We start from the raw sequence: 15,014 nt of genomic DNA, 5'->3' as shown, positions 1-15,014 counted from the left end.
GTTGAGAGTGAAAGGGAAGCCAGCCAAGGAAAGCACAAATGGAGTCGCAGGAGGTAAGGAGACAGAGGGTACGTACGGCAGAATGGTAGATAGATTGGAGGGGGGTGAGATGAGAAGTAGGTAGTCCAAAGAGTAAGGAGGAGCAGTTGAAGAGGCGAGAGAAGATAAGGGAGAAGATTAAAAGTTTAGTAGCATGGAAAGTGAGAGAGGGGCGGACTTTGCGAATATTAAAGAGGTGGTAGCGACAGGCACAAGGGGTGAGAGAGATATGATGTGAAAAGGAGAGAGAGGAGTCAAAGTGAATGCCTAAGTTTCGAGCGTGGGCAGAGATAGGGAAATTAGAGGGAGGTAAGTGAGTGAAAGGTGGTAGAGAGGGAGGGGGAAGAGAGTTGGAGGGGAAGAATAAGACTTCAGTCTTATCAGTATTGAGGGAAAGAAAGCAGGACGACATCCAGTTTTTAATGGCAGTAAGACAGGAAGAGAGTTTAAGGTGGAGGTCAGTAGAGAAGGAAGAGAAGGAAAGGAAGAGCTGAGTGTCATCACCCTAGAAATGGTGAGAAATAGCGAATGAGGAGATAACAGGGGCAAGGAGGGACGTGTAGAGTGAGAAAAGGAAAGGACCAAGCACCGAGCATTGGGGTACGCCATATTCCAGAGGCTGGGATGGTGAGGAACGGCCGCCCCAGGATACAGTGAAAGAGCGGGGAGGAGAAGTAAGAGGATAGCCAGTTAAGAACCGAGCCTTTGAATCCAAAGGAAGAAAGAGTGTTGAGAAGAAGGGGGTGATCGACAGTGTCGAAGGCAGCAGAGAGGTCAAGAAGAATAAGGATAGAGGATTGCTTAGAGTGTCGAGCAGAGAGGAGGGAGTTAAGGATGTAGGTGAGGGCCGTTTCAGGAGAGTGTTTAGGACGGAAGCCAGATTGAGAGGGGGGTAGGAGAGAAAGATTGGTGACAAAGGTTGAGAGCTACGAATAGGCAAGGCATTCGAGTAGCTTAGAGAGGAATGGGAGAAGAGAGATAGGATGGAAGTTAGAGGTGAGAAGGGGATCAGCAGAAGGTTTTCTCAAAATCAGTATGATAGTGGCATGCTTGAAAGCGGAGGGGAAGGTAGCTGAGGAAAGGCAGGTGTTGAAGAAGGAAGTTAAGTAGGGAATAAGAAGAGGGTAGATCTCAGGGATAAGAAGGGATGGGAGAGGGTCAGTTGGAGCAGACGAGGGGTTGGCTTTGGAGTGGAGGATGGACACGTCAGAGGGGAAGACAGGGGAGAAGTCAGACATGCAGTTTGATTGGGAGTAGGGGGAGGGGGAAGGGGGGGGAGTGAGAAGAGCAATTGATTTTTTGCCGAAGGGCAAGAATCTTGGAGGAGAAGAAGTTTACAAAGTCAGAGGGAGAAAGGGTGGAAGAGACTGAAGGATCAGGGGTAGGAGGGGAGAGAAGACGAGCAAGAGTTTGGAAGATGCGGCGAGGGTGAGAGGCTTGGGAATGGAGAAGGTTAGAGTAGTAGGAACGTTTATCCGAGGAGAGACAAGAGTCATAAAGAGAGTGGTAAGAGAAATATGAGGTTTAATTGGAAAGCGCCAGAGATTTGAGCCACAGTCTCTCGAGACGTCAGAGGAGAGGACGCACGGAGAGAAGTTGAGGAGAGAGCCATGGTTTAGAGGGACTCCGGGTTGGATGGAAGAAGGAAAGGGGGTAAAGTAGATCAAGAGAGAAGGAGCTAGAAAAGGAAAGAGTGGAAAGTGCACCATTGGCCAAAAGTGAAGAGAAATCTTGGAGAGAGGGGAGAGAAGAAGAGCAAGTGTCGAGAAAAAGGGAGGGATCAGAGTTGCGAAGGTAGCGTCGGGAAAAGATGGAAGGGGAGGGCATTGGAGAAGAAGGATGGGTAAGGGAAGTAAGGGAGGAGGAGAGTAAAGCATGATCGGAGAGATGGATAGGTAGTGTAGAGACGGTAGAAGAGGGGTAGGAAGAGTTGAAGATAAGGTCAAGAGTGCAGCCAGAGGAATGAGTAGGAGAGGAAGGAAGAGGGGAAAGGAGGTAGGAGTCAAGGATGGAGAAAAGGGGTGAGGAATGAGGGGGAAAAGGGTAGTGAAGATTAAAGTCGCTGAGTACAGTTAGAGGAGAGGGGGAGGGAGAGATAAGTGAAAGGAGGTGATCGAGGTTGTCGTAGAAGGAAGAAAGAGGGCCAGGCGGCCGATAGATGATTAGAAAGGAGATGGGGTGAGGAGAAGAAAAGGATTTGTAAAGGAATTCGAAGGAAGGGAAAGAAGGAAGGGATGGTGAGGAGGTAGAGGAGAGGTATTTGGGGTGGAAGAGGAGGCCAATACCTCCGCCACGACCAGTAGAGCGAGAGATATGAGAGAAGGATGAAGAGGAAGTGGTTAGGGAAGCAGGGATAGTAGTGTTGTGAGGGGGGATCCAGGTTTCAGTTAGACATAGGAAATGAAGGTTGAGACAAAAGAACATGTCCAAAACTGCAGCGGTCTTATTGCAGAGGGATCTGGCGTTCCAGAGAGCAATGTTCATGAGGCTGGAGGGTTGAGCAGTGGGGGGTAGAGAAGATTAGGAGGGTGAGAGAGGGTAGGTGTGGAACGAGAAGAGTGGGGGAGGGGATTGAAGAGGGGAATGGACATGGGGAGGAGGGAGAAGGAGAGTAGGAGAGGAAGGGGATAATGGGGAGAGGGAATGGGGGGGAGAAGAGTAATGAGGATGTGAGAAAGAGTTTTGGCAGAATGCATAACAGAGGGGATGAGAGTGGTATGATGAAGGAATAAAGTGGAAAAGAAGGGGAGGTGAGAGTAGAGGAAGAAGGAAGGAGGAGAGAGAGAAGGTGTAAAGGGAAGAAGTCAAACAGGAGGAGGGAAAGAAACTAGGAACAGAGCAGCAAGGAGTAGCAGAGCAAGAGAAACTGCTGAAGCACATCTAAATATTGTATCTGGCTGGTGGTTGTCAATTTATTCAACAGTCTAGCTAATGTGTCCACGGTCCATTTAATTCTATTCAGGCCCTAGCTTAAGCTTAATTGGGATTTGTAGGAGTTCCGCATCATATTCCTAGAAATGTTGCATGTCATAACTAAAATATTGTGATCGCTTAATTCAGTCGGCACAATATTGAAATAAGACACAGCCGACACAGCCTCCAGGGATTCTTTGGATAAGAAGTCGTAGTCTAGTATGGCTTCCATTGTTTGCCTCTTCGTTGTGGCTCAAGGGGCACATCTCCTTGGACACATCCATTTAACATGCTCATGTTCCTGTCCCGCATAAGTCTAACCCATTTATCAGCTCGATTTGATAATAGCTTTTTCCCGCTGGTCACACAGTGTATGTTTAAATCACCTGCAATTAGAATTGTTGAAATGGTTGTATCCAAATCTATATCATCTGACAATTTACTAACTGTTTTTAAAAATGTCTCATCTGAGCTGCTTGCAGGGTTCCAATAGGAATTGATAATGGCCATTGAATATGGTGGGTTTTTAGTTTCGTATTTAAGGAGTTATAATCCTGGGTGTGGGGTTTTCCACTGAGTCAGGTTTCCTGCGGAAGTCATTTTTAATGCACCTACTAGCCCCATAGAGGATCTGCTTTTGGGCCTCTTGATGGCTGGCACCCAGCAAATCTGGCGGTTCGGCCATACGGGTTCGGAGGACAACCATGTCTCCCGTAGTAGGATTAGGTCATAGCTGTCCAATAAGTTGTAGTTTTCCGATTACATCAAGTGCGTGTGGCCTCTAGTATTCCAAATTGCAATCTTAAATGTGGTTTCAGTATTGTTACATGTTAGCTACTCATTTATCTTTTGTTTAGTCTCTTTCATGGATTTGTACAACCATGTCCATCTAGCTGGTTGGTCATCAGGTCTTTTAGATTTCTCTTCTTTGTAATATACCTCTCTTTCCAGTTGACCAATGGGTCCATGACAGATAATCAGCAGCGATTCGATTTCATATCTAGTGTGCATTTGATGATCCCTACTGTCATTGCTTAAATATCTACTGTTCTTTTTACTCTCCTTTTGTATTGATTTTTTGATTTATATCCCAAATCCCTTTTTATTTATTTAGTCCCTCTCTGAGATGGCACATAAATGTACGCAGTGTCTAGCCTTGTCGTTCTATCAATGGTTACAGAATCTACATCTTGCGATCTAATTGCATCTAAAGGCTGGATGGTAGGAAATACTGCAAGTAGTGTGGACTTATTTGGATACGGGTCTCCTCTTCTCCTGTCTGTCATCTGTGTAATAAATTGGTAATTTGCCTGGATCCCTGCATCTTGATTATCTGTCTCATCTATATGACGTTTATCTCTCATGGGCTCTCTGACAGCAGTCTCTAATGTCACTCTCTTATTTTCTCTCTTCATATCAGAGGATTTTCCCTTCGAGTCTCGTGTCCTGTCATGATTCACCAACAGGGATCTTCTCTGTTCCAATGTAAGGAACTGGGCAACAGAGTTCCCAATATTTGAATTGACCAATTCAATGCATTGGTTAATATTGATCTCATGTTGGATATGTTCTGTTTCAGTAGGTTCAGTGGTTATGGAGTGTGTGGTGAGATTCATTAACACATTGCTGTTCTAATCTTGTTCTATTTCAATTGACAAGGTCTTTTCATTTTCTACTGCTGGAAATGTGTCAGGTTCTACTTCATCTACATTTCCATGTAATCTACTGGCTAACACTTTGGCCTCATCACAAGTTTGGCTGTAGCCCTTAAATGCGGTGGTAACGGTATTACCGCCGCATTTAAGGGCTGGGCCTATCACGAGTTGGGCGCTAAATCGGCTGTTTTACCTCCAGCTTTTTTCTGGAGGTGAAAATCCCTGTTTTTGGCTGTATTACAGCCGGCTGTATTAGCCTGCAGTATTAGCACCGTAAATTCCCCATTGGATCCAATGGACCCATTCAGGAATGGGGATTTACTGTTAAGGCCCAACTCGTGATCCGGTGGTAATACCACCGGACCGGTCGGTGTTAGGGCTATTACAGTCGGCGGTATTACAGCCGGGAATACAGCCGAACTCGTAATGAGGCTCTTTGTGTCCTTCAATGCTCTTTTTAGGTTTAGGCATAGATAGGGCTTTTATACATTTCCGTTTGCCTGTTGTTTTATTAATATTTTTAAGGGCTGGCTGTTTTTTCATTTTTTTGTTTTGTTTATTTCTTGCTCTTTTTTCCCCAGTTTTTTCTCGACGGAACAAGTGATATGTCTGCTTGTGTCATGATTCATGCCCCTGGTCATCATGGCCAAACCAACCTTTCGGCTGGGGCCAGGCTACAGGCTTCCATGGTGGCCTCAAGGGCCACAAAACAACATCAGGGACACTCTTGGAGCCAGTCCTGGCCAGGCTCATACTGTTATGTGAAGGACAACATTTGGATTGGGACTTCAGTTAACATGGAGGCACTCAAATAGCTCAGTTCCAGAGAACTGAGCTATGCGGTCTAGTGTTTCGGGTGTGGCCGGGCCTGGGACTACTTTACCTGGAACTACTTTACTTGGGCTATATAAGCCACACCCAAACAGCAGCACAAGCTTCGCGTTATTCTGCAGTTAGCAGCGTAACGCTCACCGTGTCCAGTTCTGATCGCCAGTGTTTCTTGCATCCTGCCACGTGCTGAATGCTGTATCTGGAAGAAGAAGAACACCATTATTTAGCGCTTACCTGTAAGTAGCAGCCTGGCTTTGGTCTTGAATCTTCCATCTTCAAACTACCACCAGCTGCTCACCTGAATACACGCGATCCAGCGATTCTTCATCACTACGCCGCATCCATCTTTAGAACTCTGCAGCAACCTGAAAGAGACAAGAGAGACATTATTAGTGAGCACTTGCTCACGGCCACGCAAGGACAACGAAAACCACTTACCATGTGCAGTCTCTCTTTGATCTCGGAACATCACAGCGGCCCGGAACATCATAATGGCCTGAAAAGGAAGCGGTGCAGGCACAGCTTAGCAAAAAGAAAAGTTAAGAAGGCGCTGCGCACCGTGCATTCACTTACCTTGCTGGGATTCTCATTCTATACAGCACGGCAATGCCAAAACTCTCCATCTCATCTGAGAGAATGAAACTAGAGACATTAATAACAACAAAAAGACTGTACAACGGTAGTACCTATCTCATCAAGCAAATCGGAGTCACAGCAGGCCTCGACCCAAACACGGGGCAACGCACCAGTGAAGCAACTAGGTCGCAGAACGTCCACACCTCCAACACGCCCCTGCACAGAGACGCAGGACGGAGAGCACACCATACCTAATATTAAGGTGAGGAGAGAGACTAGACTTAAGACAGGAATTTCAGGCAGAGGGAGGTGGAAATCAATCCAAGAGAGACGTTAAGCCTTATATCCAGTTCTCCTGTATTGCAGGCGCTCTCCATGTTCAACAGATTATCAAGGGAGAGGGTTCGAGAGTGCTAATCTTCCAGCCAGGGCTGAGTGGCGTACCCGTGGATATCAGGTGAGCGTAACGGCTTGTTCCTTTGTAGATTATCTGTTTAATTTAAATTACACTTGTTTCAATTTCGTTATCAGATATGGAGATCAATGCCTCCTCCAGGATGCCTTCAGGCCTCTGTAAAGGTACGCATATGTCAGAGGGCTCAACAACCTGAATGTCATCCGATATGACATCTTCTGTCATAGGGAAACTATTCAAATTGCTGTCAACCTCTATCAGACCCAACCCTGATTCTCTTTTGGATTTGATAATTTCTCTATTCGATTCACAGATGTATTTCACTGAAGTCAATTAATTTATCATGTCTCTTTTCATATCTACTACTTTTAAGTTGATCTCATTCAGTTCAGAAAACATTTGTTCAAAGTTAGCATGAAATGTAGTCAAAGTGGCCACATTCTGTTCTGTTTTGTTATCAAGATGTTCATATATTTTAGTTAGACTATAGAGGCCAGTGTTCTTGGCCGCAAGAGTAATTTTGTGTGATGGAATAACTAAATTCTTAAACCCAAAGGAGGGTCTGGGGGTGGGACTGATGTATGACCGCTCAGTAGACATAGTAGAATTCAACACTTGAGTGGAGGGTCTCGAGGTGAATGTCGGCGACCCAGAGAGGTTTGTATCGTTCATCCAAAATCGGTATCTCTTGCATTGAGTTATCAATATTCATTTGTGTTTCAGGTACAATAATGTCTTAAAACACAGGTAAGCCATGACCATTAATATGCTGAACCACGCCTTTCTCAATTTCTTTACTGTTGCTAACAATTGAGGGCATTTTACTCATACAAGACTTTATTCTGTGAGCTATGTCTTTTTCCAAAGCCTATCTCTCCGAACATACTTCAAGTATATTGCTAACTGACTCACACAGGTCAGTCAGCATGGACATGCTGGCTGGCGTGGGCTTGTCATTAGTATTTTTTCCCTCATTTGCAACACAATGGTTGCACGTGGGCAGATTATAACAAATAACATTATCTGCCAATTCCTGAATCTCTCCGTCAAGCGTTCTTTCTGTAGTTCTTAGTTCACCGCCAACCACGGATTGGGAATAGTGCCTGTGTATAGCCAAGTTTTCCTGGGCCTGAATCTCTATTTGTATGATGGGGTTCGTAATGGGGAAACAACCTGTCTTTGAGGGGAAGTCACGTTGGATGGCAGTGAAGTTTGCGTGCTTGCAGCAATCAAGCATACTTGTGTATTAAATGCCAGAATGTCTTCTTCTGTTACGTGCGAGGTTTGCTTTACAAAAGAGACGTTCTCTTTTTCCAGATGAGGGAGTGTATTTGTTTTGGGCAATAACGATAAAGTGGCTATATTTCTTCCAGTGGGAGACCACATTTGTCGAAAATCTGCTCCAGCTGATTTGAATCGAGTCGCAATCTTGGTTTTACTATTTGCCTTAGTTGATATGCGCCAGGCAGGTGCTGATTTGGCCTTCGCAGACGAGGCTGAAATAGAATGGGCTGGGAGCACGAACGCCGTAGCCCTTTCAGGCAGGTCTGTTTTCAGTGTGTACATGTGTCCCGGTCTAAAGTGGCTATCTTTCTTCCAGTCGGAGACCACATTTGTCGAAAATCTGCTCCAGCTGATTTGGACTGAGTCGCTATCTTCGTTTTACTATTTGCCTTAGTTGATATGCGCCAGGCAGGTGCTGATTTGGCCTTCGCAGATGAGGCTGAAATAGAATGGGCTGAGAGCACGAACGCTGTAGCTCTTTCAGGCATGTCTGTTTTCAGTGTGTACATGTGTCCCGGTCTGAGGCAGAGTGCACAAACTGCGCACGCACAAGGAGTTCTTATCACCACCGAACTCCAAGTATAAACACGAATAACCCAGCTGAACAGCCGAACAGTCACCACTCGCAGGAACCACTCGCACAGGAAGCGCGCAACCACAAACTTTTATGGAATTCTGCTAGCGGTAGGAGGAGCTCTTTCCAATTGCTTGTATTATTCAGTGAAAAAAAAAAGTCAGTTCCATAGTGAGGTGGAGTCTCCAGCCGAACAGTCATCACTCGGAGGAACCACTCGCCTTTAAGATGCTCCTTTAAGAAAGGCAACCTCGCCTTTTGAGATTCAATATCTGGATCATGTAGGCCCACTACCAGCAATAAATAAGTACAAATATATTCTATTAATAGCACTAGGTTTACCTGGATGATTCCTCAAAAGAGAGCAGACTGCAAATCAGTCATATAGGCACTCCAGGGTGTAGTAGCCATGACAGCAACTCAAAAAGCTCCATGCTAATAATGGTCCAGCTTTCGCAGGGCGGGCCCTGAGAAAGGCATTAGAGGCTTGGGGATCAGAAATGCACTTTTCTAAACCCGTCTCATCCAGAGATGGAATGGGCTCATAGGAAGGGCAAACCACTCAATAATGTTGTGCCTGACTAAATGCATCCTTTAAGCGGGGGGTAACTGGGTAGACCATGTGCATCTACTTAGCAGAAGTTTAAATAATTTACCACGCCCGTCTCTATGCAACGGTAGGCCTCTGCTTGAACTCTTGTTTGGGATAAAAATGTTCATGCCTGCTCTGCACACTCTCCCCTGCCCCCTCTCTAGACAGGAGCAACTGCTGGCGACAAAACTGCTGAGGGAATACCTCCAGGTGGAAGCTGCTGAGGCTAGTCCTGAGACCACTCTCAGAGCAGGAGATTGGGTCCTGGAGAAGATCCATGATAAGACTCTGTTTGGCCCGTCTTACAGACCAGCAGTACAAGTAATCAGAGTGAAAGGTTCCAGAACTGATGTCCTGCCCACAATAACACCCAAGAGAGGTACCAGAAAGGTTTCTGTTGATCACCTGAAACCTGCTCCAGATGGTTACCATGATGTGCCTATGCAATCCTCCACTTCCAGTTGAGAAGCACAGAGAAGAAAAAGAGATGGAGATCCGACAAATGATGATGATTGGCATTCAAGATGAGGAAAAATATGCCACTCTTGACTACAACTCCACAATTCAGGGTAGTACTGCAGGTCTGCCAGTTTGGAAACAGAAAGCCTTTCTAGTTGCTAAAGTAATGAAAGAATTCTTTTGGACAGACTCTCTGAAACGGTGTTACATAATACTGGTAGTACATTTCCTTCTACTGTAGCAGAGCCTCACTGTGTTTCCCATCTAACTGACTTTGGGGCATATTCTTTTAGAAAGGTTTCCACTCCACCTGCACGCAAAGAAGTTGTTCTAAAGCCCTAATTCTTCACACATGTTAGAGAAAAGAGAGCTCCACAAGCCAGGAACTCCAGCCTCAATACAAATGTTTTCTCTAACCATGGGACATGTGTGGATGCCATTGTTTAAGACATTCAATGGCCCAGCTAAGCAGCTGCAAGTTCACACTTTTTCTGTGATTGGTGAGTCCAGATTGTTTGCACCCAGTAATCCTGTGTCCAGAACATATAGAAAACTGTTAAGAACTAGGCTCCAGACATTTGTGCAAAATGCGTTGGTTGATGTTTTTGATGATATTGAGGATCTTCGTGAGATGGGGTTCCATGTGTGTTATGTGCGATATTAAAATGATTTTTTACTTGTCAAGTGTGAGCCCATCCTGTGGCCCAAATACACTCTCTGGGAACACTGTGCAGTACCTTTTCAAACTGATAGTCCTGAATTCTAAGCACAGTTCCCATACATTTCACTAAGACCATACCAAGCAGGGCATTACATGTTTGAAAATCAGTATAAATTCCCTCGAGAGACACATGATGCGCAACACATGTATGTTGGCGATTCAGTTGTTTTTGACAGAGAATACTTTTCAAACATGACTGAACAAACATGGTGTGAAACTGTCCCTCTGTGGTCTACTTGGAGTCAACAGATATGGCAAATCAAAGGTGTTCACACATTAGACATGGCATGTAGATTCCCATATTTGCCAGCTCACTTGCAGTAATAGGAACTTGAGCCTCTACCCTGAATGGAAGAGGGAAGAAGGTGAGTTCTGGAGTGCATCCTATAGAGAAGAAAAAGAACGCATTGGCACCAAGCATTATACTTATGCATCAGGGAGACCTGTATTATGGGAGGTTCAAGCAAATTAATGCAGTAAAAGAAAAACAAGAACCAGTGTGGGCCCTTATAGGGCTTGGAATTCCCATAACACTTCCCTGACACAAGCTATACCCCTAGGTAAATTGTGCCAAGGAATGCTTTCACAGTATCACCTGAGTGAAGTGATATAATCTATAGATAACTTCATAAAAGAAGAAAATTGGACAGCTATTCATGCAGTCAGCTACTGGTCTGAGGCACACACAAAGTGGACATGTCAGGAGAGCAGCTACCTGCACTATCTCTGACCCTAGAGTACCTTGTGAGGTGGGGCAAGCGTCTATAAGAGGTAGAACGTACACTTGGTCACAAGCATTAATGCAAATCCTGCAGACTGAAAGTGAGGCAGTGCGGCTAGGAATTCATACATCAGATACTAATGATGTAGCGCTAGAGCAGGACTTCTATGTGCTAAGAGATGTCATTACAGATGTAGTGTGATTGGTTCAAAATGACTTGTCCATGATTAGAACTGACCAAGAAGCCGCAGTATGTCTTTCTGTGGTAACAGATTTTCTGGACACTCTTAGCAGAGGAGTCCCAGATTGGAATGTAAATTCATGGCCAGAACAAATAAATACACTTAGCTTGTCCAAGGTTGCAGTATGCCAGGCGATGTCAGGCTCTATGTTCGTGTTGCTTAGTGTACTTACAAAGAGTTTTGCAGCATCATCTACCTGGGCACCAGGCTTGACTAACTGGATTTTGCATGGCCTGTTAAATATTCCCCTTCAGATGACACCTTCCATGGTATATCAGGAACTGCATTCCTGGGGTAATGTGCACTTGATTAATGATACTTGGAACAGGGAAGACTATGTTGTGCCGTATTCACATGCATGTGTGTCAACTTCAAGTCCCGGAATGCCACTGTACTCATTACATGAATGCAGAGGGTCTACGTGCATAGGTTGCATGCATGCTGCACCAGTAAATTCCTGAGACAGAAACACTAAATGCATGACAGTAACACTAAATGCACACTTCATGTTGCACCAATTGCATTGTTTCACAGTCAAGTACACAGTTTATCTAATGGCTCATATTTGGTGCAATTCAATGTGTCCTGTTGTCATGTTTCAATGGGGGTTCCAACCTTGGTTACTTTGAGTACACAAGTTAAGTGCTTTGGGTTTATTCTGAATCCACCTAGGCCATCCCAATTAAGATTCCTACAGTGGCCAAGTTCCAAACTAAGACAATTAGAATATCCAAAATTGAGCTTGCATATGGCACGACTGCAAACCATGAGTTTACAAGTGTGCAGGAGTGAAGAGTCTTATCTTGAAGCACACTCTGCAGTGGTCAAACAGATTGCATCTCGTGGTTACCATGTTGGACACAAAAGCTCTTCGAAAAGGGCTGACCACACTTGACACGTTTGTTAAAACACTGACTTTTTTGCCAAGTGCTTGGGGTTGTGGACTGCTGCTAATATTTGGAACCTGTCTTTTGTGTTGCTGTAGAAACTGAATCATGAATGTTCGCAACATGAAGAGCCTTGAAGCAACTCGTTTTCGGTTCCGATCTGTGCTATACACACTCCTTGGGTACCAGCAATGTGCTCAATTTCAAAAACATTTAATTTTCTCATTGATCAGGAAGAAGTTGATGGTATCAGCTACTGCCAGATGCATGGTGTGTGCCAAGGAATCACTTCTTGCCAAGAACGTCGGGGTCAAAGTCTCATCATCCAGGCTTGCATTGTGGCATACCAGTCCATGCACAGAGACGTGTGGCATCCAGAGATTCTTCCCTCAAGTGTTCTACTGTGATTTCATTGAAACCCCCCGGAAGCCCCGCCTCGTCATGGGAGCATACCAAGGAAAAGGAAACTGCTCAAATAACAACAAAAGCGATGACTATGTCCAGATGTCTCCAGTGAGACGAACACACCATCAAAGGAAACAGCTGGGCCCCCAGTCGCAAAGCCTGATTCAAGCCAGACACAAGATGAAACATGCCTACTCTCAAACCCTGAATCCCAGGGAGCTTACACAGGCAAGACAAGTGATGGGTACCTCTGGTTCAAGGATGCATGGCATAAGGAGCTAATGCCCATGTCTTTGCAAAAATCTGACAAGCACATTTTGTTTCCTTCACCACTTTGTGTGTCCCGGGGGGCAGCTCAGCGGCAACGTGTTCACCTTGGAAGCAAGACGGCACAAAGCAACACAGGTTCGATCCCCAGGTCCGCACTTAGAAACCTCTGGGTTTTTAAGCGTGTTATAAATACACAGCTAAGACAAAAATAAATTCTGTAACAGCGCCTCGATGCCCGCGGGCTGTGTGAGCGCTTTAAAAAAATATATAAATAAACTTTGCTTCCTAACGCACAACAAAAGAAAGTTAGCAGCAAACCCTGAATTCAGAAAGCCTGAACTTCTGCTAAATTCGCCACTGCTGGCATCACACTCAGGATCCACATAACTGAAAATATACCGCATTACAGCTCAAGGTACAAGGTTTGTGCACACAGCATATGTACATATTGGATGATCTGCACTTGCAAGTCACTGTGGGTGACAAAGGCACCCACATATTGATCTACTTCACAGAGCACCAATTTAAACTGTGGACGGTTTACATGGGTGTTTACACGCTCAGGATCACACAGTCTAGAGTGCATTGGGTCAGTCAGGAGCCAAGTTATGCTGGTTGGTAATTGCTAATGGATTCTCAAAGGGTCCCTTGTTTTACCTTGAAACTATTGCCAGGAAGGAGTTTGAATTAACCTAAATACCTCACATTAAATACATGCATTCATTAATGCATCCTTAACTAGGCCAGTTGCAATATATTGGATTTATCCATAGTACCTCACTATTAAATACATGTATTCATTTATGCTTGTCGTGGCCATAACCGTGAACTGTTTTTGAAGTGTGATGCAGTTGTTAATTAATACTCACCAGTGCTAGGATGTGTATGCTTTATTTTTGCCACCAATACAGGCGGCCTGTTTTTGCAAATGTAGCTCCTACAAGGTTTAATGACGACATCACAGTGCTACAAATTGTTGATCTATGACAAACTGTCTTCAGGGGGGTGACATGAAAACAAGACTAATTTAAGACAGCTTTTCACATACCATGCGGGCTGTAGCCAGTGAAACAATGACAAATGTAGATGACAGCTGTTTTCACATCTCATGCAGGCCTGCAGCCATTGATAGCCGACAAATGGTCGTCAAACATACAGCACATGTTTTACACAGAAGGCTAGTGTGCATGCTTGCATGAATATTTCTTGTCCTAACCAAAGTCCAGGAAGTGGTGCTTTCCTGTTCTGGCAGATGAACAAACCACAAACGGCAGAGAGCTGCCTGTTTCAGTAGGTGCGAGCGTTGACTTCACACCATTGAGTGGTATATTTGATAAGGATTCAAGGTCAGGAAATAGGCAGACACGAATAGAAGTGTGGTGCACGTCCGCAAGGCTAAGAAGTAACGTAACAAGTGACAGAACTGTTTCTTCGCAAAGCCAAGGACCATAAAATACAGTGGAGTTGTACATAGGACAGCGTACTCAACGAGCATAGTGACACGCTCAGCTCTCAGCTGTACTCTTCCACATAGCGGATATGACTAACACACACATGGCAGGGAAACCATGTTCCTTCATGCATATAAGGCACAAGCAAAATGGGGAAGGGAAGCAGACTTGCCTGTCTATCGAGGCCTGCGGGGCTGGGGAAGAGTGCAGAGCAGAGGAATGCAGAACAGAGGAGTCCTGAGAAGAGCAGCAGCAGGAAAGAGATTGCCAGGCCCAGTTACGCAGAACTCACAAACCTCAGAAGACTCTGTTTCATGTGAAGCACGTTCTGCTTTAAATGTGAGTGAAGGATGGGGACTTGCTGAGTGCATTTAAACTGATGTATTATAGTGTAGCATAGCTTCCTGAGACATAAAGGTTACACATGCTGTTAAAGTAAAACCACCACTTGTTTCTATTATTTATCTATTCAAACATGCGCTTTTCCCACAAGGCAATCTTGTTCATAGGTGTGATGTTATATTATAACTGCTTTTGCTTTAGCTTGTGTAATGAGAATGAGAGAAGATAGGGGGCATATTAAACATATTAACATGATAACTCCTGTGTCAAGTGTATAATTCAGAGTAATGTGTCAGAGTGGTATCTCTTTGAGTCCAATAACTTTAAAATCCTGGCTGTATATGTTTAATCATGTTGGTAAGCACACACACCTAGGCAGGCCTGTCTTTTAGCACTGAGACACAGCCTCGGGTGAATGTCGACATGAAATGACTGATGATCACGTGTCTATTTTCACAGCCTCAAACAAGGTGGAGATAAGAGGGTCATGGTCACGCCTAACTCGTAGGCAATTAAATCAGTATAATCCTGCAATGGTTTGGCTCCTATCTCTCTGATCACTCCTATTTGGTTTCCTGGGCTGTCAATTGTTCTTCTCATCACCGTTTATTCTATGGCATACTACAAGGCTCTGTTC

The 15,014-nt window shown here is 44.8% G+C and overlaps 1 long non-coding RNA gene across 1 annotated transcript in view; it reads left to right on the top strand.

The window, feature by feature from the left end:
* LOC138567546 (uncharacterized) overlaps positions 1–14,617 on the top strand; it is a 53,126-nt gene extending 38,509 nt beyond the window's left edge. The window contains exons 2-4 of the long non-coding RNA XR_011302249.1: positions 5,189–6,276; positions 6,381–6,471; positions 12,008–14,617. This is a non-coding gene — a long non-coding RNA (uncharacterized lncRNA). The remainder of the gene's footprint in view (positions 1–5,188; positions 6,277–6,380; positions 6,472–12,007) is intronic.
* Positions 14,618–15,014: the final 397 nt, after the last annotated feature.

This window comes from Ambystoma mexicanum, chromosome 2p (genome assembly GCF_040938575.1).
Source record: "Ambystoma mexicanum isolate Mex_15411 chromosome 2p, UKY_AmexF1_1, whole genome shotgun sequence".
Taxonomy (NCBI): domain Eukaryota; kingdom Metazoa; phylum Chordata; class Amphibia; order Caudata; family Ambystomatidae; genus Ambystoma; species Ambystoma mexicanum.
The sequence above is the reverse complement of the archived record's forward strand: the minus strand, read 5'-3'. Positions and strand labels throughout refer to the sequence as shown.